The sequence below is a fragment of the Canis lupus genome, chromosome 14, assembly GCF_003254725.2.
Source record: "Canis lupus dingo isolate Sandy chromosome 14, ASM325472v2, whole genome shotgun sequence".
NCBI classification, from domain to species: Eukaryota; Metazoa; Chordata; class Mammalia; order Carnivora; family Canidae; genus Canis; species Canis lupus.
Genome location: NC_064256.1, coordinates 2,270,743 through 2,295,377, shown reverse-complemented (window position 1 = coordinate 2,295,377; position 24,635 = coordinate 2,270,743).

The window sequence follows — 24,635 nt, the reverse complement described above, 5'->3', positions numbered from 1 at the left end:
GGCAGAAGAGATGAACAGACGTTTCTCCAAAGAAGACAACATGTGGCCAACAGACACACGAAAAAAATGCTCCACATCACTCATTATCAGGAAATTACAAAACAAAACAAAACCCACAATGAGATACCACCTCACATCTGGCAGATGGCTAAAATGAACAAGACAGAAAAACAACAAACTTTGGCCAGGTTGTGGAGAAAGGGGTACCATCTTGCACTGTTGGTGAGAATGCAAAGTGGAGCGGCCACTCTGGAAAAGGGTGCAGGTTCCTCAGGAACTTAAAAACAGAGCTACCCTTTGACCTAGCAAATGTGCTACCGGGTATTTACCACAAAGATACAGAGGTAGTGAAAAGAAGGGACACTTGCACCGCAATGTTCACAGCAGCAATGTCCACAATGGTCAAAATGTGGAACAAGCCCACATATCCATCGCCAGATGAATGGATAAAGAAGATGTGGGCTATAGTTACAATGGGATATTACTCAGCCTTTAGAAAGGACGAATCTTTACCACTTCTATCGACATGGATGGAACTGGAGGGTATTAGTCAGAGAGTGAAATCAGTCAGTCAGTGAAAGACAATTATCATACGGTTTTATTCATATGTGAAATATAAGAAACATTGCATAGAATCATAGGGGAAGGGAGGGAAAACTGAATGGGAAGTCATCAGAGAGAGAGAAAAACCATGACAGACTCTTAACTCTGTGAAATAAACTGAGGGTCGCTAGAGGGGAGGTGGACGGGGGATCAGGACCTGGGTAAGGGGCATCAAGGAGGGCACGTGGTGTGAGGAGCACTGGGTGTTACACACAAATGATAATTTATGGATTGCTACATCTGAAACTAATGGTTTATGATATACTGGCAAATTGAATTCAAATTGTTAACAAGTAAAATAAAAATAAGATAAAATAACATATTTGTGTAAATAGAATGGGAAAATAGGAAATGAAGATAATGAGAGCCAAGGCTGTCGGCAAGATGGCCGAAGAGTAGGATTCTGAAATCCCCTATCCCGAACAACTTACTTAGATAACTTTCAAATCATCCTGAAAACCTACGAATTCGGCCTGGGAGTTCTTTTTTTTAAATTTTATTTAATAAAATAATTTTTATTGGTGTTCAATTTACCAACATACAGAATAACACCCAGTGCTCATCCCGTTAAGTGCCCCCCTCAGTGGCCCATCACCCACTCACCCCCAACCCCTGCCCTCCTCCCCTACCACCACACCTAGTTCGTTTCCCAGAGTTAGGAGTCTTTATGTTCTGTCTCCCTTTCTGATATTTCCCACACATTTCTTCTCCCTTCCCTTATATTCCCTTTCGCTACTATTTATATTCCCCAAATGAATGAGAACATACACTGTTTGTCCTTCTCCGATTGACTTACTTCACTCAGCATAATATCCTCCAGTTCCATCCACGTTGAAGCAAATGGTGGGTATTTGTCATTTCTAATGGCTGAGGAATATTCCATTGTATACATAAACCACATCTTCTTTATCCACTCATCTTTCGATGGACACCGAGGCTCTTCCCACAGTTTGGCTATTGTGGCCATTGCTGCTAGAAACATCAGGGTGCAGGTGTCCCAGCGTTTCATTGCATCTGTATCTTTGGGGTAAATCCCCAACAGTGCAAATGCTGGGTTGTAGGGCAGATCTATTTTTAACTCTTTGACGAACCTCCACACAGTTTTCCAGAGTGGCTGCACCAGTTCACATTCCCACCAACAGTGCAAGAGGGTTCCCTTTGCTCCGCATCCTCTCCAACATTTGTGGTTTCCTATCTTGTTAATGTTCCCCATTCTCACTGGTGTGAGGTGGTATCTCATTGTGGTTTTGATTTGTATTTCCCTGATGGCAAGTGATGCAGAGCATTTTCTCATGTGCGTGTTGGCCATGTCTATGTCTTCCTCTGTGAGATTTCTCTTCATGTCTTTTGCCCATTTCATGATTGGATTGTTTGTTTCTTTGGTGTTGATTTAAGAAGTTCTTCATAGATCTTGGAAACTAGCCCTTTATCTGATACGTCATTTGCAAAAATCTTCTCCCATTCTGTAGGTTGTCTTTGAGTTTTGTTGACTGTATCCTTTGCTTGCAAAACCTTCTTATATTGATGAAGCCCAATAGTTCATTATTGCTTTTTTTTCTTTTGCTTTCGTGGATGTATCTTGCAAGAAGTTGCTGTGGCCAAGTTCAAAAAGGGTGTTGCCTGTGTTCTCCTCTAGGATTTTGATGGAATCTTGTCTCACATTTAGATCTTTCATACATTTTGAATTTGTCTTTGTGTATGGTGCAAGAGAGTGGTCCAGTTTCATTCTTCTGCATGTGGATGTCCAATTTTCCCAGCACCATTTATTGAAGAGACTGTCTTTCTTCCAATGGATAGTCTTTCCTCCTTTATCGAATATTAGTTGACCATAAAGTTGAGGGTCCACTTCTGGGTTCTCTATTCTGTTCCATTGATCTATGTGTCTGTTTTTGTGCCAGTACCACACTGTCTTGATGACCACAGCTTTGTGATACAACCTGAAATCTGGCTTTGTGATGCCCCCAGCTATGGTTTTCTTTTTTAAAATTCCCCTGGCTATTCGGGGTCTTTTCTGATTCCACACAAATCTTAAAATAATTTATTCCAACTCTCTGAAGAAAGTCCATGGTATTTTGATAGGGATTGCATTAAACGTGTAAATTGCCCTGGGTAACATTGACATTTTCACAATATTAATTCTGCCAATTCATGAGCATGGACTATTTTTCCATCTCTTTGTGTCTTCCTCAATTTCTTTCAGAAGTGTTCTATAGTTTTTGGGGTATAGATCCTTTACCTCTTTGGTGAGGTTTATTCCTAGGTATCTTATGCTTTTGGGTGCAATTGTAAATGGGATTGACTCCTTTATTTCTCTTTCTTCAGTCTCATTGTTAGTGTACAGAAATGCCATTGATTTCTGGGCATTGATTTTGTATCCAGCCACGCTACCAAATTGCTGTATGAGTTCTATTAGTCTTGGGGTGGAGGTTTTTGGGTTTTCTATGTAGAGTATCATGTCATTGGCGAAGAGGGAGAGTTTGACTTCTTCTTTGCCAATTCGAAAGCCTTTATTGTCTTTTTGTTGCCTGATTGCTAAGGTTAGGACTTCCAGAACTATGTTGAATAGCAGTGGTGAGAGTGGACATCCCTTTCTTGTTCCTGATCTTAGGGGAAAGGTTCCCAGTGCTTCCCCATTGAGAATGATATTTGCTGTGGGCTTTTCGTAGATGGCTTTTAAGATGTCGAGGAAAGTTCCCTTTATCCCTACACTCTGAAGAGTTTTGATCAGGAATGGATGCTGTATTTTGTCAAATGCTTTCTCTGCATCCAATGAGAGGATCATATGTTTCTTGGTTTTTCTCTTGCTGATATGATGAATCACATTGATTGTTTTACGAGTGTTGAACCAGCCTTGTGCCCCGGGGATAAATCCTACTTGGTCATGGTGAATAATTTTCTTAATGTGCTGTAGGATCCTATTGGCTAGTATCTTGTTGAGAATTTTTGCATCCATGTTCATCAGGGATATTGGTCTGTAATTCTCCTTTTTGGTGGGGTCTTTGTCTGGTTTTGGAATTAGGGTGATGCTGGCCTCAAAGAATGAATTTGGAAGTACTCCATCTCTTTCTATCTTTCCAAACAGCTTTAGTAGAATAGGTATGATTTCTTCTTTAAATGTTTGATAGAATTCCCCTGGGAAGCCATCTGGCCCTGTACTCTTGTGTCTTGGGAGGTTTTTGATGACTGCTTCAATTTCCTCCCTGGTTATTGGCCTGTTCAGGTTTTCTATTTCTTCCTGTTCCAGTTTTGGTAGTTTGTGGCTTTCCAGGAATGCGTCCATTTCTTCTAGATTGCCTAATTTATTGGCGTATAGCTGTTCATAATATGCTTTTAAAATCGTTTGTATTTCCTTGGTGTTGGTAGTGATGTCTCCTTTCTCATTTATGATTTCATTAATTTGAGTCTCCTCTCTTCTTTTTAATAAGGTTGGCTAATGGTTTATCTATCTTATTAATTCTTTCAAAGAACCAACTCCTGGTTTTGTTGATCTGTTCCACAGTTCTCCTGGTCTCGATTTGGTTGAGTTCTGCTCGAATTTTAATTAATTCTCTTCTTCTGCTGGTCGTGGGGTCAATCTGCTGTTTTTTCTCTAGCTCCTTTATGTGTAAGTTTAGCTTTTGTATTTGAGTTCTTTCCAGTTTTTGAATGGATGCTTGTATTGCGATGTATTTCCCCCTTAGGACTGCTTTTTCTGCATCCCAAAGATTTTGAATGGTTGTATCTTCATTCTCATTAGTTTCCATGAATCTTTTTAATTCTTCCTTAATTTCCTGATCGACCCTTTCATCTTTTAGCAGGATGGTCCTTAATCTCCACGTGTTTGAGGTCCTTCCAAACTTCTTGTTGTGATTTAGTTCTAATTTCAAGGCATTATGGTTTGAGAATATGCAGGGGACAATCCCAATCTTTTGGTATCGGTTCAAACCCGATTTGTGACCCAGTATGTGGTCTATTCTGGAGAAAGTTCCATGTGCACTTGAGAATAATGTGTATTAAGTTGAGTTTGGATGTAAAGTTCTGTAGATATCTGTGAAATCCATCTGGTCCAGTGTATCATTTAAAGCTCTCGTTTCTTTGGAGATGTTGTGCTTAGAAGACCTATCGAGGGTAGAAAGAGCTAGATTGAAGTCACCAAGTATAAGTGTATTATTATGTAAGTATTTCTTCACTTTGGTTATTAATTGGTTTAAATATTTGGCAGCTCCCACATTCAGGGCATATATATTGAGGATTGTTAAGTCCTCTTGTTGGATAGATCCTTTAAGTATGATATAGTGTCCCTCTTCATCTCTCACTACAGTCTTTGGGGTTAATTTTAGTTTATCTGATATAAAGATGGCCTGGGATTTAAAGAGAGAACAGCTGGAAAGTTACAGAGAGAAGACTTTGAGCTTATATCAAGGTAGGAAGAGGAAAAAATAAATAACGACTCCAGTGTGGGAGGGGAGAACCCCCACGAAGAGCCACGCTAATGCCGGGCAGGAGACACTCCAGGACAGGAAAGCCCAGACCGGGAGAATCAGGAAATTTACCAATATTCCCGGATGGAGAGGCGCTCACAGGGATCTCGGGCAGAATCCCAGGAGAGGCAGTGGAGCCCCTGGTCCCGGGGTCACTAACAGAGGAAGTGGGGAAAGCACATCATACACCATGGGCCGAGCTCTGAAAAGGTCTGGAGCGCGCACCCCTCGGATCCTGGGAGCAGCTCAGGTGGTGGCTCTGGCAGCGGCTCCGTGAGGAGGGGAATGCGCAGCCCTGGGAGAGCGATTCCAGTGGCGCAGGCCCCGGAGCCCAGGGCCCCGGATGACAAAGCCCAGGATCTGGCGATCCTCTTGGGTAATCAGGGGCGGGAGGACACAGGACAGCGAGGACGCTCCTGCCACCGGGCAAACCTGAGCTGTGCAGGTCAGTGCCACCGACTCCCGGCGCTGCCAGGCTCCCGCGGACTGGGAGCTGCAGGACTTCATGTGGGAGCTGACTCCAGGGCTGGAGAGCTGGCCGCAGCCAGTGTTGTTCTTCCTCCCTATGTCACCTTGCACCTGGGTCGGAGTGGGGTGGCCAGGGAACATGGGCCTCACAGGATAAACAGCTCCCAGGGAGCCGTGCCCCTGGCAGGGGGCAGGGCAGCTCCCCTGGTGCTCACACCTATCAGCAGAGCAGGACCCTCCCTCACAAGACCAGCTGGAAGGAAAGGGGAAGAGCAAATTCTTAACCAAGCAGCACTGGAAAGCTCCAGGGGAAGTTGAGGGACTTACAGTATATAGAATCAGAGGAGACCCCTCCTTGTTATGTTTTTTTAAATTTTGAAAAGTTTCTTGTGTTTTGTTGGTTTGTTTGTTTTTTTTTGTTCCCCCCTTTTTTCTTTATTTCCTTCCTTTTTCCAGTACAATTTGTTTTTAGCCACTGCACTGAGCAAAATGACTAGAAGGAAGAAGTCACCACAAAAGAAACAATCACTAACAGTCCTCTCTGCCACAGAGTTACAGAATTTGCGTGACAATTCTATGTCAGAATGCCAATACAGAAGCACAATTATAAAGTTACTGATGGCTCTGGAAAAAAGCATGAAGGATTCAAGAGACGTCATGACTGCAGAATTTAGATCTAATCAAGCCAAAATTAAAATCAATTAAATGAGATGCAATCCACAATGGAGGTCCTAATGATGAGGTTAATGAGGTAGAAGAACAACGAGTGACATAGAAGACATGTTGATGGCAAGGAAGGATGCTGAGGAAAAAAAAGAAATAAAAAGACAATGAAGAAAGGTTAAGGGAAATAAATGACAGCCTCAGAAGGAAACATCTACGCTGAAAGGGAGTTCTAGAGGCTGCCGAAAGGAACAGAGGACCAGAAAGTGTATTTTAACAAATTTTAGCCGAGAACTTCCCTAACTTGGGGAAGGAAACAGGCATGCACATCCTCGAGATAGAGAGATCCCCCCCACACACAAAATCAATAAAAACCGTTCAACACCCCGACATTTCATGGTGAAACTTGCATTTCCAAAGATAAAGAGAAGATCCTCAAAGAACTAAGAGACAAGTGATCCCTAACATTTATGGAGAGAAGTATTAGGTTAACAGAAGATCTCTCCACAGAGCCCTGGAAGACCAGAAATGGCTGGAAGGATATATATATTCAGGGTCCTAAATGAGAAGAGTTCAATTTGCCAACATATAGCATATCACCCAGGTCTCATCCCTTCATGTGCCCCCCTAGCGCCGGTCATCCAGTCACCCCAAACCCCCAAGCACCTCCCTTCCCACTACCCATTCTTTCTTTCCCAGAGTTAGGAGTCTCTCAGATTCTGTCATCCTCAACTTATCTTTTCACTCATTTTCTCTCCTTTTCCCTTTATTCCCTTTCACTATTTTTTTTATACTCCCCAAATGAATGAGACCATATAATGATTGCCGATCTCAGATTGACTTATTTCCCTCAGCATAATACCCTCCAGTTCCATCCATGTTGAATCAAATGGTGGGTGTTCGTCGTTTCTAATGGCTGAGTAATATTCCATTGTATACATTAACCACATCTTCTTTATCCATTCATCTTTCGATGGACACCGAGGCTCCTTCTACAGTTTGGCTACTGTGGACTTTGCTGCTACAAACATCAGTGTGCAGGTGTCTCAGCATTTCATTGCATCTGTATCTTTGGGGTAAAACCCTAGCAGTGCAATTGCTGGGTTGTAGGGCAGTCTATTTTTAACTCTTTGAGGTACCTCCACACAATTATCCACATTGGCTGCACCAGTTCACATTCCACCAGCAGTGTAGGGTTGTTCCACTTTCTCCACATCCTCTCCAACATTTGTGGTTTCCTGCTTTGCTAATTTTCCCCATTCTCATTTGTGTGAGGTGGTATCTCATTGTGGTTTTGATTTGTATTTCCTTGATGGCAAGTGATGCTGAGCATTTCCTCATGTGCTTGTTGGCCATGTCTATGTCTTCCTCTGAGATTTCTGTTCCTGTCTTTTCTCCATTTCATGATTGGATTGTTTGTTCCTTTGCTGTTGAGTTGAATAAGTTCTTGATAGATCTTGGAAACTAGCCCTTTATCTGATACGTCATTTGCAAATATCTTCTCCCATTCTGTAGGTTGTCTTTGAGTTTTGTTGACGGAATCTTTTGCTGTGCAAAAGCTTCTTATCTTGATGAAGACACAATGGTTCATTCTTGCTTTGGTTTCTCTTGCTTTCATGGATGAATCTTGCAAGACGTTACTGTGGCCAGGTTGAAAAAGGGTGTTGCCTGTGTTCTCCTCTAGGACATTGATGGAATCTTGTCTCACTTAAGATCTTTCATCCATTTTCGGTTATCTTTGTGTATGGTACAGGAGAGTGGTCTACTTTCATTCTTCTCCATCTGGATGTCCAATTTTCCCAGGATCATTTATTGAAGAGACTGTCTTTCTTCCAGTGGATAGTCTTTCCTCCTTTGTCGAATATTCGTTGACCATAAAGTTGAGGGTCCACTTCTGGATTCTCTATTCGGTTCTATTGATCTGTGTGTCTGTTTTGGTGCCAGTACCACACTGTCTTGATGACCATAGCTTTGTAGTACAACCTGAAATCTGGCATTGTGATGCCCCCACTATGGTTTTCTTTTTTAAAATTCCCCTGGCTATTCAGGATCTTTTCTGATTCCACACAAATCTTAAAATAATTTGTTCCAACTCTCTGAAGAAAGTCCATGGTATTTTGATCGGGATTGCATTAAACGTGTAAATTGCCCTGGGTATCATTGATATGTTCACAAAATGAATTCTTCCAATCCATGAGCATGAAATATTTTTCCATCTCTTTGTGTCTTCCTCAATTTCTTTCAGAAGTGTTCTGTAGTTTTTAGGGTATAGATCCTTTACCTCTTTGGTTAGGTTTATTCCTAGGTATCTTATGCTTTTGGGTGCAATTGTAAATGGGATGGACTCCTTAATTTCTCTTTCTTCAGTCTCATTGTTAGTGTACAGAAATGCCACTGACTTCTGGGCATTGATTCTGTATCCTGCCACGCTGCCAAATTGCTGTATGAGTTCTTGCAATCTTGGGGTGGAGGCTTTTGGGTTTTCTATGTAGAGTATCATGTCATTGGCGAAGAGGGAGAGTTTGACTTCTTCTTTGCCAATTTGAATGCCTTTTATATCTTTTTGTTGTCTGATTGCTGAGGCTAGGACTTCCAGTACTATGTTGAATAGCAGTGGTGGGAGTGGACATCTCTGTCTTGTTCCTGATCTTAGGGGAAAGGCTCCCAGTGCTTCCCCATTGAGAATGATATTTGCTGTGGGCTTTTCGTAGATGGCTTTTGAGATGTTGAGGAATGTTCCCTCTATCCCTACAATCGGGAGAGTTTTGATCAGGAGTGGATGCTGTATTTTGTCAAATGCTTTCTCTGTATCTATTGAGAGGATCATATGGTTTTTGTTTTTCTCTTGCTTATGTGATGAATGACATTGATTATTTTACGAGTGTTGAACCAGCCTTGCGTCCCAGGGATAAATCCTACTTGGTCATGGTGAATTATCTTCTTAATGTATTTTAGTATCCTATTGGCTAATATATTGTGGAGAATTTTGCATTCATGTTCATCAGGGATTTTGGTCTATAATTCCCCCTTTTGGTGGGGTCTTTGTCTGGTTTTGGAATTAAGGTGATGCTGTCCTCATAGAACGGGTTTGAAATTACTCCATCTCTTTCTATCTTTCCTAACAGCTTTAGTAGAATAGGTGTGGTTTCTTCTTTAAACGTTTGATAAAATTCCCCAGGGAAGCCATCTGGCCCTGGACTTTTGTGTCTTTGGAGGTTTTTGATGACTGCTTCAATTTCTTCCTTGGTTATTGGCCTCTTCAGGTTTTGTATTTCTTCCAGTTCCAGTTTTGATAGTTTCTGGCTTTCTAGAATAGCGTCAATTTCTTCTAGATTGCCTAATTTATTGGCGTATAGCTGTTCATAATATGTTTTTAAAATTGTTTGTATTTCCTTGGTGTTGGTACTGATCTCTCCTTTCTCATTCATATTTTATTAATTTGAATCTACTGTATCTTCTTTTTAATAAGGCTGGCTAATGATTTATCTATCTTATTAATTCTTTCAAGGAACCAACTCCTGGCTTTGTTCATCTGTTCCCCATTTCTTCTGGTCTCTATTTCATTGTGTTCTCCTCAAATCTTTATTAACTCTCTTCTTCTGCTGTATGTAGGATCTATTTGCTGTTTTTTCTCCAGCTCCTTTAGGTGCAAGGTTCGTGCTTGTATTTGAGTCCTTTCCAGTATTTGGATGGATACTCATAATGCGTTGTATTTCTCCCTCAGGACTGCTTGTGCTGTATCCCGAAGATTTTGAACCATTGTATATTCATTCTCATTGGTGTCCATGAAACTTTATAATTCTTCTCTAATTTCCTACTTGACTCTTTCATCTTTTAGCAGGATGTTCCATAACCTCCATGTGTTTGAAATCCTTCTAAACTTCTTCTTGTGATTTAGTTCTTATTTCAAAGCATTATGGTCTGAAAATATGCAGGGGACGATCCCAATCTTTGAGTGTCTTTTAAGACCTGATTTGTGACACAGTATTTTGTCTAATCTGTAGAAAGTTCCATGTGCACTTGAGAAGAATGTGGATTCAATTGTGTTTGGATGGAAAGTTCTATAAATGTCTGTTAATTCCATCAGGCTCAGTGTATTATTTAAAGCTCTTGTTTCTTTGGAGATGTTCTGCTTAGAAAACTTTTTGAAGGTAGGAAGCGCTACATTCAAGTCAACAGGTATAAGTGTATTAATATCTAAGAATGTCTTAACTTTGGTTATTAATTGATTGCTATATTTGACAGCTCCCACATTCGGGGCATAAAAATTGATGATTGTTAGGTCCTGTTGTTGGATAGATCCTTTAAGTACGATATAGTGTCCCTCTTCATCTCTTAATAAAGAGTTTGGGATAAAGTTTAGTTTATCTAATCTAAGATTGGCGACCCCTGTTTCTTTTGAGGACCATTGGAATGTTACATGGTTCTCCAACCTTTTATTTTCAGGCTGTAGGTGTCCCTATGTCTAAAATGAGTCTCTTGGAGACAGAAAATAGGTGGGTTTTGCTCTTTTATCCTGTCTGAAACTGCAGCTGTGCCTTTTGCTGAGGTCGTTAAGCCCATTCACGTTTAGAGTTACAATTTAAAGATATGGATTTAGTGTCATCATGATACCTATTCAGTCCCTGTTTTTGTGGATTGTTCCCCTGGACTTCCTCTATTACAGAATACCCCTGTGTATTTCTTGCAGAGCTGGCCCGTGGTCACATATTCTTTCTGTTTCTGCCTATCTTGGAAGCTCTTTATCTCTCCTTCTGTTCTGAATGAGAGCATTGCTGGATACAGTATTCTTGGCTGCATCTTCTTCTCATTTAGGACCCTGAATATATCTTGCCAGCCATTCCTGGCCTGCCAGGTCTTTGTGGAGAGGTTTGCTGTTATGCTAATACTTCTCCCCATAAAAGTTAGAGATTTCTTGACTCTTGCTGCTTTAAAGATCTTCTCTTTTTCTTTGGAATTTGCAAGTTCCACTATTTATCGTAGAGGTGTTGAGAGGTTTTTATTGATTTTAGTGGGAGATCTCTCTATTTCTGGATCTGAATGCCTGTTAACCTCCCCAAATTAGGGAAGATTTCAGCTATGATTTGTTCAAATACGTATTCTGGACCTCTGTCCCTTCGGCACCCTGGGAACCCCAGGTAAATGTAGATTTTTCCTTCTGAGGCTGTCATTTATTTCCCTTAGCCTATTCTTGGGATCTTTTAGTCCTGTTTTCTCTTTTTTCCTCAGTTTCCCTCTTTGTCATCAACTTGTCTTCTATGTCACTCACTTGTTCTTCCACTTCGTTAACCATCGTCGTTAGGACCTCTAGTTTGGATTGCATCTCATTTAATTGATTTTTAATTTCTGCCTGATTCTAAATTTTGCACTCATGAAGTCTCTTGAGTCCTTTATGCTTTTTTCTAGAGCCACCAGTAGCTTTATAATAGTGCTTCTGAATTGCCTTTCTAACATTAAATTGTAATCCAGATTTTGTAACTCTATGGTTGAGAGGAGTATTTCTGATTCTTTCTTTTGAGGGGAGTTTTTCCTTCTAGTCATTTTGCTCAGAGTAGAGTGGCCAAAAACATGTTGTATTGGGAAAAGGAGAAAAAGATAGAAGAAAAAGAAAAAAAGAAAAAAAAATAGAAAAATGAAAAAAAAGAAAGGAGAAAATAGAGGGAAAAAAGAGAAGAAAAGAAGAAGGGTAAAAGGGGGGAAGCAAACAGAAATAAAAAAAAAGAAAAGAAAAACAAGGGGGAGTATCCTCTGATTCTGATTCTGTAAATTATAAAGCCCTCGAATTCCCCTGGAACTTTACAGTGTTGCTTTTTCAATAATTTGTTTTTCCCCTGTCCGTCTAGCTGGTCTTCTGGGAGAGGGGCTTGCTGTGCTGATTTTCAGGTGTTAGCACTTGAGGAAGCTGCTCAGCCTCCTGTCTGGTGCTGGGATCTGTGAAAGATGTTTAAACTGTTTATCTGCTGAGGCCATGTGAGGCTCAGTGTCGGTTGTGTATCCTGTGAGGCCCCAGGAGGAACAACCACATTGGCAGCGGCCAGCTCTGGAGCCCTGGAGTCAGCTCCCGCAGTACCTATGGAGCTCTCAGTCTACAGAAGCCTGGATGCTCTGGGGGCAGGGGCCGCTGATATGATCAGCTCAGGGCTGCCTGGCGGCAGGAGTGCCCTTGCTCTCCTGGGCCCTCCTGGCCTCTGCCTGTCCCAGGGGGAGCGCCAGATCTTGGGCTGTGTCCCCGGCGGCCTGTGCTCCCGGGCCTGTGCTGTTGGAATAGCGCTCCCGTCCACTCTGCTCCTTCTGCACGGACCCTCTGCCCAAGCCGCCTCCGAGCTGCTCCCAGGCCCGCAGGCCCCTCTGTGCCGAGCCACCGCCTGAGGCGCCACCAAACTGCTCCCATGGCCACGGAGCCCCCTCTGCGTAGAGCATCTGCCTCTACCGCCACTGAACTGCTCCAGTGCCACGCAGCCCCCTCTGCGAAGAGCCCTCACCTGAGCCGCTTCCGAGCTGCTCCCTCTGGTCCAGCCGTGGGTATGCTGCAGCCCTTTAGGAAGCTTGCCCGTGGGGTGCGGCACGCTCTCCCTGGAGCACAGGTGCTCTGTTAGTGGCCCTGGGAGCCTGAGGGCATCCCCGCCCCTCCTGGGATCCAACTCTAACTCCCTGCGAGCCCCTTTCTGTCCGGGAAGATTGGTGAAACTCCTACTTCTCCAGGACGGGGCTTTCATGTCCTGGAGATACTGGCGCTGGGCTTAGCCAGGCCCCTCGCAGGGCCCCTCCCCCTTGGATGCCTTTTGTTTCTTTATTTCTTTTGTCCCCATCTTCTTGCCTTGATAGAAGCATGAACTCTTCTCACTGTAGCATTCTAGCTGTTCTCTCTTTAAATCTCAGGCCGAATTTGTAGGTTTTCAGGATGATTTGAAGGTTATCTAGGTAGTTTGGTGGGGACAGGTGACTTGGGGACCCTACTCTTCTGCCATCTTGTCCAGCTTCAGATATGTATTACTTCTTATTCAAATGTTTGGTTGAATTCTCTGGGAGGCATTCAGCTCTGGACTGTTGTTTTCTGGGAAGTTATTGATGAGTACTTCAATTACTTTCCTAGTTATGGATCTGTTCCCGTTTTCAATTTCTTCCTGTTTCAGTTCTCATAGTTTATAAGCTTCCAGAAAAGCATCCATTCGTTTTCCAGATCCCTAATTTGGGGGCATATAATTGCTCATAATATTCTTTATAATTGATTGCATTTATTTGGAGTTGGTTGTGATCCGCCAATTTCATTTATGACTTTATTTGTTGGGATTCTTTATCTTTTCTTTGATAAGTCCTATGGGAGTTTTCTCAATCTCATGAATTCTTCCTAAGCAGAGGCCAGCTTGCCCTAGTGCTGACATATGCTGTTAGTCTAGGGGTCCAATGGCACATGGTGAGCCTGCATTCCAGGGGCCTGCTTGGCCTAGCCATGTCTGGGATGTGTAACCCCAAGTCCAAATCACAAGGGGAGCCCCTTACCAGGGGCCTGAGTACAGCTGAGCTGTGATGTTGGTCTCCAGGTCCAAGGCACATGCTGATCCCCCTGTGCAGGTGCCTCATTTTCCCAATGATGAGCTGGGATGCAGGGCTCATGATTTGGAGGCACTCTGCAAACCCAGTGTTCCCTGGACCCCCTTGCCTTCTTCCGGGCTCAGCCGGAGACTGGTGGTATGAGTGTTCCTGGTCCCTTCAGTGTTTAGGTGACCCACATGCCCTGGGGTACCTGGGTTCAGCGGGTTCCCAATCTGAGGGCTCCTGGTAGGTGCTCTGTTCTGGGGACTGCATTTCTCCATGTCCTACTGTGTTCGAGGGTTTGTGGTCTGTGGGCTCCTGGTCAGCCAGGGATCTGGACGATCCGTTTGTTCACTACTGAGCTGGGGCAGGCAGCTCGTGGTCTGAGGGCCTGTGTTCCAGTGACCCCCACTGTGTCCAGTGATGTGTTGATTCTTTCACCCAGGACTTACTTGTTTCATACAATCCCCTCTCTTCAGGGTGCCTGGAGGTACTGAAGGCATTGTACACATACCGATGGACTGGAGGTTTAAGGCATTCATGTGCCCTGTGCTGAGCTGGGTTGGAGAGATCCAGAGAAACAGTGAGTTCCCTGGGCTCCTTCAGGACGTGGACTCACAGCTTTCCTGTGTTGAGCATGGTGGTGAGCCCAGAGGTGTGGGAAAGGTTTTCCCTCTTCCTGAGAAAACATGGTACTGATTCCCAGTGTCCCGCTCCCAGAGGCCACATGGGAATATATCTGTGAGCAGCCAGGCCAACCTCAATGTGGGAAATGGGACAAGGATTCGCCTGCTGTGGGTTCTTGGACTCTCGGGAAGACAGAGGATGATGAAAGGAGGTGCAAACATGCTGGTGGAGCCCAAAGTGTTGGCCAGAGGCCTGGGGGAGGAGAGGGTGGCAGTGGGCTTGCCATGGACAGGGGCAGAAAACAGGACAGAGAACCTGAGGAAGAACAGGGAGATCTTTGGATGAAGTGCCATCTCTGTCGTCACGGAGGTGCATGGTTGCCATGCTTTTATTTCAGCCCAGGTGCATCAGAGTGCCCTTCAGTGATGTCACCGCCATGTACCGGCCAATCACGCAGGCTCTCAGGGTGGCCTGTTTCATGTGGCCAATCACCATGCAGCTCAGGTTGCCAATGTCAGAGGGCATTCTGAGTGACCCTCCTGATATCGTTGCCTAGAAACCATGTTTAAATGGAAAACAGAGGAGGAGGGGGCAAGATGGCAGAAGAGTAGTGTCCCCAAGTCACCTGTCCCCACCAAATTACCTAGATAACTTTCAAATCATCCTGAAACCATAGGTATTAGGCCTGATATTTAAAGAGAGATCAGCTTGAATGCTACAGTGTGAGAAGAGTTCATGCTTCTATCCAGTACACCTTGTTTTTGGCCACATCGGACTGAGCAAAATCACTAGAAGGAAAACCTCACCTCGAAAGAAAGAATCAGAAACAGTCCTCTCTCCCACACATTTTCAAAATTTGGATTACAATTTAATGTCAGAAAGCCAATTCAGAAGCACAATTTTAAAGCTACTGGTGGCTCTCGAAAAAAGCATGAAGGATTCAAGAGACTTCATGACTGCAAATTTAGATCTAATCAGTCCGAAATTAAAAATCAATTAAATTAGATGCAATCCATACTAGAGGTCCTAACGATGGGGTTAACAAGGTAGAAAAACGAGTGAGTGACTCAGAAGACAAGTTGTTGGCAAGGAGGGAAACTGAGGAAAAGAGAAAAACGACTTAAACCTCATGAGGCAAGTTTAAAGGAAACAAATGACAGCCTCAGAAGGAAAAATCTACGTTTTCTGGGGGTTCCCGAGGGTGCCGAATGGGACACAGGCCCAGAATATGTATTTGAACAAATCATAGCTGAAAACTTCCCTAATTTGGGGAAGGAAACGGGCATTCAGATCCAGGAAATAAAGAGATTGACCCCCCTAAAATCAATAAAAAACGCTCAACACCTCGACATTTAATAGTGTAACTTGCAAATTCCAAAGATAAAGAGAAGATCCTTAAAGTAGCAAGAGACAAGAAATCTCTAATGTTTATGGGGAGGAGGATTAGCATAACAGCACAACTGTGCACAGAGCCTTGGCAGGCCAGAAAGGGATGGTAGGATATACTCAGGTTCCTAAATGAGAAGAACATGCAGCCAAGAATACTGTATCCAGCAAGGCTGTCATTCAGAAATAAAGGAGAGAAAAAGAGCTTCCAAGATAAGCAGGAAATGAAAGAATATGTGATCACCAAAGCAGCTCTGCAAGAAATACAAAGGAGAATTCTGTCTAGAGGAAGTCCAGCAAACAATCCACAAAAACAGTGACTGCATAGGTATCATGATGACACTAAATACATATCTTTCATTAGTAACTCTGAACGTGAATGGGCCTAATGACCCCATCAAAAGGTGCATCTGCAGTTTGAGACTGGATAAAAAAGCACCCGATCTATTTCCTGTCTACAAGAGCCTCAACTTAGACATAAGGACACCTACAGCGTGAAAATAAAAAATTGGAGAACCACGTACCATTCCAATGGTCCTCAAAAGAAAGCAGCAGTACCCATTTTTAGATCAGATAAACTAAAGTTTATCCCAAAGACTGTAGTAAGAGATGAAGAGGGAAACTATATCGTACTTAAGGATCTATCCAACAAGAGGCCCTAACAATAATCAATATTCATACCCCGAATGTGGGAGTTGTCAAATATATCAATCAATTAATAGCCAGAGTTAAGACATGCTTAGATAATTATACACTTATATGTGGTGACTTGAATGTAGCACTTTCTACAATCGACAGGATTTCTAAGCACTACATCTCCAAAGAAACAAGAGCTTTAAATGATAGATTGTAACAGATGGATTTCACAGATATCTGTGGAACTTTCCATCCAAAAACAATTGAAAACACATTCTAGTCAAGTGCACATGTAACTTTCTTCAGATTAGACAACATACTGGGTCACAAATCAAGTCTCAAACGATACCAAAAGATTGGGATCGTCCTCTGCATATTTTCAGACCATACTGCTTTGAAATTAGAACTAAATCACAGGAACAAGTTTGGAAGGATTTCAAACACGTGGAGGTTAAGGACCATCCAGCTAAAAGATGAAAGGGTCAAGAAGGAAATTAGAGAAGACTTAAAAAGATTCATGGAAACTAATGAGAATGAAGATAAAACCATTCAAAATCCTTGGGATACAGCAAAAGCACTCCTGAGGGGGAAATACATCGCAACACGAGCATCCATCCAAAAACAGGAAAAAACTCAAATTCAAAAGCTAACCTTATACCTAAAGGAGCTAGAGAAAAAACAGCAAGTAGATCCTACACCCAGCAGAAGAGTTAATAAAGGTTTGGGCAGAACTCAATGAAATAGAGACCAGAAAAAATGTGGAACAGATGAATAAAGCCAGGAGTTGGTTCTTTGAGAGAATTAATACGATAGATATATCATTAGGAAGCCTTATTACAATGAAGAGGGAAAATATTCAAATTAATAAAATCATGAATGAGAAAGGAGCAATCACCATCAACACCAAAAAATACAAATGTTCTTCAAAACTTATTAGGAGCAGATATATACCAATAAATTAGGCATTAGAAGAAAGGGACACATTTCTGGAAAACCACAAACTAATAAAACTGGAACAGGAAGAAACAGAAAACCTGAACAGGCTGATCACCAGGGAGGAAATTGAAGCAGTCCTCAAAAACTTCCGATGCACAAAAGTCCAGGGCCAAAAGCTTCCCAGGGGAATGCTATCAAACGTTTCAAGGAGAAACCATACCTATTGTACTAAAGCTGTTCTGAAAGATAAACAGAGAAGGAGTACTTCCAAAATCCTACTATGAGGCCAATATCACTTTACTTCCAAAACCAGACCGAGACCCCACCAAAAAGTAGAATAACAGACCAATATCCCTGATGAACATGGATGTAAAAATTCTCAACAAGATATGAGCCAGTACTAACCAACAGTGCATTAAGATTATTCACATGACCAAGTGGGATTTATCCACGGGATGGAAGGCTGGTTCAACACTTATAAAGCAATCAATGTAATTGATCATATCATCAAGAGATAAAATGAGAACCATAGGATCCTCTCAATAGATGCAGAGAAAGCATTTGACAAAATACAGCATCCATTCCTGATAAAAACTCTTGAGAGTGTAGGGATAGAGGGATCATGCCTCAGCATCTTAAAAGCCATCATGAAAAGCCCACAGCATATATCATTATCAATGGGGAAACACTGGGAGCCTCTCCCTGAAGATCAGGAACAAGACAGAGATGATCACTATCACTACTGCTATTCAACACAGTATTAGAAGTCCTAGCCACAGCAATCAGGCAACATAAAGAAATAAAGGGCATTCAAATTGGCAAAGAAGAAGTCAAACTCTCCCTCTTGGCAGATGACATGATACTGTACCAAAAAACCCAAAAGACTCCTGCCCAAGATGCAAGAACTAATGCAGCCAATTGGCAGTGTGGCATGATATAAAATCAATGCCCAGAAATCAGTTGTATTTCTATACCCTAACAGTGAGAGTTAAGAAAGGGGAATTAAGTAGTCAATCCCATTTACAATTGCACCCAAAAGCATGAGACAGATAGGAATAAACCTAACTTAAGAGGTAAAGGATCTACAACCTAAAAACTACAGGACACTTCTGAAAGAAATTGAGGAAGACACAAAGACATGGAAAATATTCCATGCTCACAGATTGGAACAATTAATATTGTGAAAATGTCAATGCTACCCAGGGCAATTTAGACATTTAATGAAATCCCTACCTAAATACCATGGACTCTCTTTGGAGAGTTGGCGCAAATCATCTTACGATTTGTGTGGAATCAGAAAAGACCCCGAATAGCCAGGGGAATTTTAAAAAAGAAAACCAGAGCTGGGGCATCACAATGCCAGATATCACATTGTACTACAAAGCTGTCATCATCAAGACAGTGTGGTATCGGCACAAAAGCAGACACATAGATTAATGGAGCAGAATGGAGAATCCAGAAATGGACCCTCAACGCTATGGTAAACTAATTTTTGACAAAGCAGTAAAGACTATCCACTGGAAAAAAGACAGTGTCTTCAAAAAATGGTGCTGGGAAAATTGGACAGCCACATGCAGAAGAAGGAAATTAGACCATTGTCTTTCACCATACACAAAGAAAAACTCAAAATTGATGAAAGATCTAAATGTGAGACAAGATTCCATCAAAATCCTAGAGGAGAACACAGGCAGCACCCTTTTTGAACTTGGCCACAGTAACTGCTTGCAAGATTCATCCACCACGGGAAGAGAACAAAAGCAAAAATGAACTATTGGGACTTCCTCAAGATAAGGTTTTGCACAGCAAAGGATACAGTCAACAAAACTCAAAGACAACCTACAGAATGGGAGAAGATATTTGCAAATGACGTATCAGATAAAGGGCTAGTTTCCAAGATCTATAAAGAACTTCTTAAACTCAACAGCAAAGAAACAAACAATCCAATCATGAAATGGGCAAGACATGAAGAGAAATCTCACAGAGGAAGACATGGACATGGCCAACAAGCATATGAACAAACGCTCCGCATCACTTGTCATCATGGAAATACAAATCAAAACCACAATGAGATACCACCTCACACCAGTGAGAATGGGGAAAATTAACAAGGCAGGAAACCACAAATGTTGGAGAGGATGTGGAGAAAAGGGAACCCTCTTACACTGTTGGGGGGAATGTGACCTGGTGCAGCCACTCTGGAAAACTGTGTGGAGGTTCGTCAAAGAGTTAAAAATAGATCTGCCCTACGACCCAGCAATTGCACTGCTGGGGATTTACCCCAAAGATACAGATGCTAAAGGGCAGCAGCGCGCCTGGCTGGACTCGGGAGCAGCTCAGAAGCGGCTCAGGCGGCGGCTCTGCGGGGAGAGGCTGCCAGGCCGGGAGCGCGAATCCAACAGCACAGGCCCCGGAGCACAGGGCGCGTGGCCCCAGCCCAGGATCCGGCCTCCCCCGGGACGGGCAGAGGCCGGGAGGGCCCAGGACAGCAAGGACGCTCCTGCCCCGAGCTGAGCAGATCAGCGGCCCCGCCCCGGAGCCTCCAGGCCCTGCAGACGGAGAGCTCCGGAGTTACTGTGGGAGCTGACTCCAGGGCTCCAGAGCTGGCGCTGCCACTGGTGTTTGTTCCTCCTGTGGCCTCATGGGGTAAACAACCCCCAGTGAGCCTCACAGTGGCCTCACCATATAAACAGTTTCAACATCTTTCACTGAGCCCTGAACCAGGCCCCTAATAACTGAAAATCAGCACAGCAGGTCCCTTCCCCAGAAGACCATCTAGAGGGACAGGGGAAAAACAAATTGTTGACCAACCAGAACTTGAAAGTTCCAGGGGAATTCGACGGATTTACAGTATACAGAATCAGAGGATACCCCCCCCTTGTGTGTTTTTTTTTGTCTTTTGTTTTTTGATTTCTGCTTGCTCCCGCCCCGTTTTTTTCCCTTTTTTTCTTTTCTTCTCTCTTTTTATTCTTCTTTGTTTTTTTTTTCTTTTTATTTCCTTCTTTCTCTTCTCTCTTTTTCTCCTTTTCCCAATACAAATTGTTTTTGGCCACTTTGCACTGAGCAAAATGACTAGAAGGAAAACCTCACCTCAAAAGAAAGAACCAGAAACAGTCCTCGGTCCCACAGAGTTACAAATTTTGGATTACAATTTAATGTCAGAAAGCCAATTCAGAAGCACTATTATAAAGCTACTGGTGGCTCTAGAAAAAAGCATAAAGGACTCAAGAGACTTCATGACTGCAGAATATAGATCTAATCAGGCCAAAATGAAAAATCAATTGAATGAGATGCAATCCAAACTGGATGTCCTAATCATGAGGTTAATGAGGTAGAAAAATGAGTTAGTGACATAGAAGACAGGTTGATGGCTAGGAAGGAAGCAGAGGAAAAGAGAGAAAAACAAAAGACCACGAGGAAAGGTTAAGGAAAATAAATTATAACCTCAGAAGGAAAAATCTATGTTTAAAGGGGGTTCCAGGGCAGCCCCGGTGGCGCAGCGATTTAGCGCCGCCTGCAGCCCAGAGCATGATCCTGGAGACCCTGGATCGAGTCCCATGTCAGGCTCTCTGTATGATGCCTGCTTCTCCATCTGCCTGTGTCTCTGCCTCTCTCTCTCTTTCTCTGTCTCTATGAATAAAAAAAGAAAATCTTAAAAAAAGAAGTTAAAAATATTTAAAAAATTAAATAAAATAAAGGGGGATTCCAGAGGGTGCCGAAAGGAACAGAGCAGTTTGGCGCCTGCCTTTGGCCCAGGGCATGATCCTGGAGACCCGGGATCAAGTCCCACGTTGGGCTCCTGGTGCATGGAGCCTGCTTCTCCCTCTGCCTGTGTCTCTGCCTCTCTCTCTCTCTCTCTCTCTCTCTCTCTGACTATCATAAATAAATACAAATTTAAAAAAAAAGGACCAGAAAGTGTATTTTAAGAAATCATAGCCGAGAACTTCCCTAACTTGGGGAAGGAATCAGGCATGCAGATCCTGGAGATAGAGTGATCCCCCACTATACTCAGTGAAAACCTTTCAACATCCTGATGTTTCATGGTGAAACTTCCAATTCCAAAGATAAAGAGAAGATCCTCAAAGCAGCAAGATACAAGGGGTCCCTAAACTTATGGGAGAAGTTGTAGGTTAACAGCAGACCTCTCCCCAGTGACCTGGATGGCCAGAAAGGGCTGTCACGATACATTCAGTGTCCTAAATGAGAGGAGTTCAATTTGCCAACATATAGCATATCACCCATGGCTCATCCCGTCAAGTGCCCCCCTGAGTGCAGTCATCCAGTCACCCCAACTACCCAGGCAACAACTTTTCCAGTACCCCTTGTTCATTTCCCAGAGTTAGGAGTCTCTCATATTCTGTCATCTTCAACTGATATTTTCACTCATTTTCTCTCCATTTCCCTTTATTCCCTTTCACTATTTTTTATTATCCCAAATGAATGACACCATATAATCATTGCCCTTCTCTGATTATTTTCCCTCAGCATTATACGGTCTCGTTCCATCCACAACGAAGGAAGCAGTACGTCTTTATCACTTCTATTCTTTTGTTTTTTTTGTACTTAACAAATATATTCAGAACATTTCATCCTAAAACAGCAGAAGACACAGTCTTTTTGAGTGCATATGAAATATTCTGCAGAATAGATCACATACCAGGTCACAAATCAGACCTTCACACGTACAAAAAGATGAATACTATACCATATACCATGCATATTTTCCAACCACAATGACATTAAACTTAAGGTCAACCACAAGAAAAAAATTGGAAATAGCACTAATACCTGGGGGTTAAAAAATATCCTACTGCTCATAATGAATGGGTTAATCAGGAAATTAAAGTGTAAATTAAAAAATACATGGAAGGAAATGAAAATGAAAACATGAAGGTCATATCAAAAGATGTCTTAATGATCCTCTGATTTTCACACATACTCTTCTTAACCTCCATTATGGAGTTCATCCAATTTCTCCCAGGTATTTGGGATTAATTTCCCAGGCAGCATAGTAACTTCCTTCCCTGCTTATTGATTCAGAGGCATGAAGAGCTCAAAGAGTCCATGCACGAGTTTCAATTTCCAGTTCAGTGGGATTGTTTTGTGTCTCTCTTTGAATCTGAGACCTCTAGTCCAGCAGAACATAAAATCGTGGGAACAGAAAGCAAACATTTTGCAAGTAGATCATGACAGGTTATAGTGAGTGGTACCACTCCCAGTTCTAGTCCTCGATTCCTGCACCTGTGAATGTGAGCTATGGGAGAAACGACGTCATACATTAGAAGCTGACTTGGAACATATCTGCCCTCTGGAGAATCTTGTCCTACCCTGCAAGGAATTGCCACCTAGATGGCACTACAGCTGAATCTTTTATTTTTAATTTTTCTTAAATTTATTTTTTATTGAGTTCAATTTGCCAGCACATAGAATAACACCCAGTGCTCATCCCATCAAGTGCCTTTCTCAGTGCCGGTCACCCAGTGACCCGCACCCCACACTCACCTCCCTTTCTACCACCCGCAGTTCGTTTCCTAGTGTTTGGAGTCTCTCATGTTCTGTTTCCCTTTCTGAATTTCCTGACTGATTTTTTTCTCATTTCCCCTTTATTCCCTTTCATTATGTTTTATATTCACCAAATGAAGGAGACCATATAATGTTTGTCCTTCTCCGATTGACTTATTTCACTCAGCATAATACCCTCCAGTTACATCCATGTCGAAGGAAATGCTGCTTATTTGTCGTTTCTTTTCTTTTCTTTTTTTTAACTTAACAAATATGTTCAGAACATTTCACCCTAAAACAGTACAATGCACAGTGTTTTTTTAATTGATTTTTTATTTGTGTTCAATTTGCCCACATATACAGTAACACCCAGTGCTCATCCCGTCAAGTGACGGTATCAGTCCCATCAGCCACCACCAATGCCCCCCTCCCCTTCCACCAACCCTAGTTCTTTTCCCAGAGTTAGGAGTCTTTTCATGTTCTGTCCCCCTTTCTGATATTTCCCACTCATTTTTTTCTCCTTTCCCCTTTATTCCCTTTCACTATTTTTTAAATTCCCCAATTGAATGACATCATATAATGTTTGTTCTTCTCCGATTGACATATTTTACTCAGCATAATACCCTCCAGTTCCATCCACCTGGAAACCAAAGGTGGGGGCAGCCCCAGTGGCGCCGCGGTTTAGCGCCGCCTGCAGCCCACGGCGGGATCTTGAAGACCCGGGATCGAGTCCCATGTTGGGCTCCCTGCATGGAACCTGCTTCTCCTTCTGCCTGTGTCTCTGTCTCTCTCTCTCGCTCTGTATATCTCATGAGTAAAAAAAATAAAATCTAAAGAAAAGAAAAACGAAACCAAATGGTGGGTATTTGTCGTTTCTAATGGCTGAGTAATATTCCATTGTATACATAAACCACATCTTCTGTATCCATTCATCTTTCGATGGACACCGAGGCTCCTTCCACAGTTTGGCTATTGTGGACATTGCTGCTAGAAACATCGAGGTGCAGGTGTCCCAGCGTTTCATTGCATCTGTATCTTTGGGGTAAATCCCCAGCAGTGCAATTGCTGAGTTTTGATTATTTTTCCTACCAACGCAATAATTTATGTGAAGATATTTGTGGCAGACACTCGTTTTTCAAATAATAGTTATCAAGAGTCAGTGACACCATTAAGTTTATTAATAAGCAACTTATTTGAAACTGAGGACATATCCATCCTATGCAATATAACCCAGTCTCCAAGCACTGAAATGGTAAGATACTTAAATAGTTCACGGAGATAAAAAAAATCATGTTTTAGCTTGGTTTTCTCACCAAAATAAAAGTTTGAGTTATACAATTCAAAGGTTTTTAGCCATACCCTTAAAGGTTTTCATTTTCTGAACTCAATGTCAGCCAGGTACACTAAAACATATGTTTACAAATAATGACTTAAAAAGGAAATGTCTATGCTTACAAATAACCTAAGAGGCAAAAAATAATGTATCTATGTTTAAGAAGCCTCATTTTTTAGCATCCCTAGAAAATAGTTTTGTTCATTATATTTTTCAAATGTTATTCTTTGAACACATTTAAGAAAACAAATTTTGTGAAAAATAATGCAAATTTTTCTACCTAATCTATGTTTCTTAATTCTAAAGTTGTATGAAGAACTCCAATAATGGTCCTTAATGTGCTCTGGGATATAGAAATCTGAAGTCTTGATGCCATGGGATAAAATTGATTCACTTCACCAAATGCTGACGATATCACTAACAAAAGCACATGAATAAATGAGAAATTTGAAAATTTTAGACTATTTTAGAGCAGGTACTTATTTGGGACT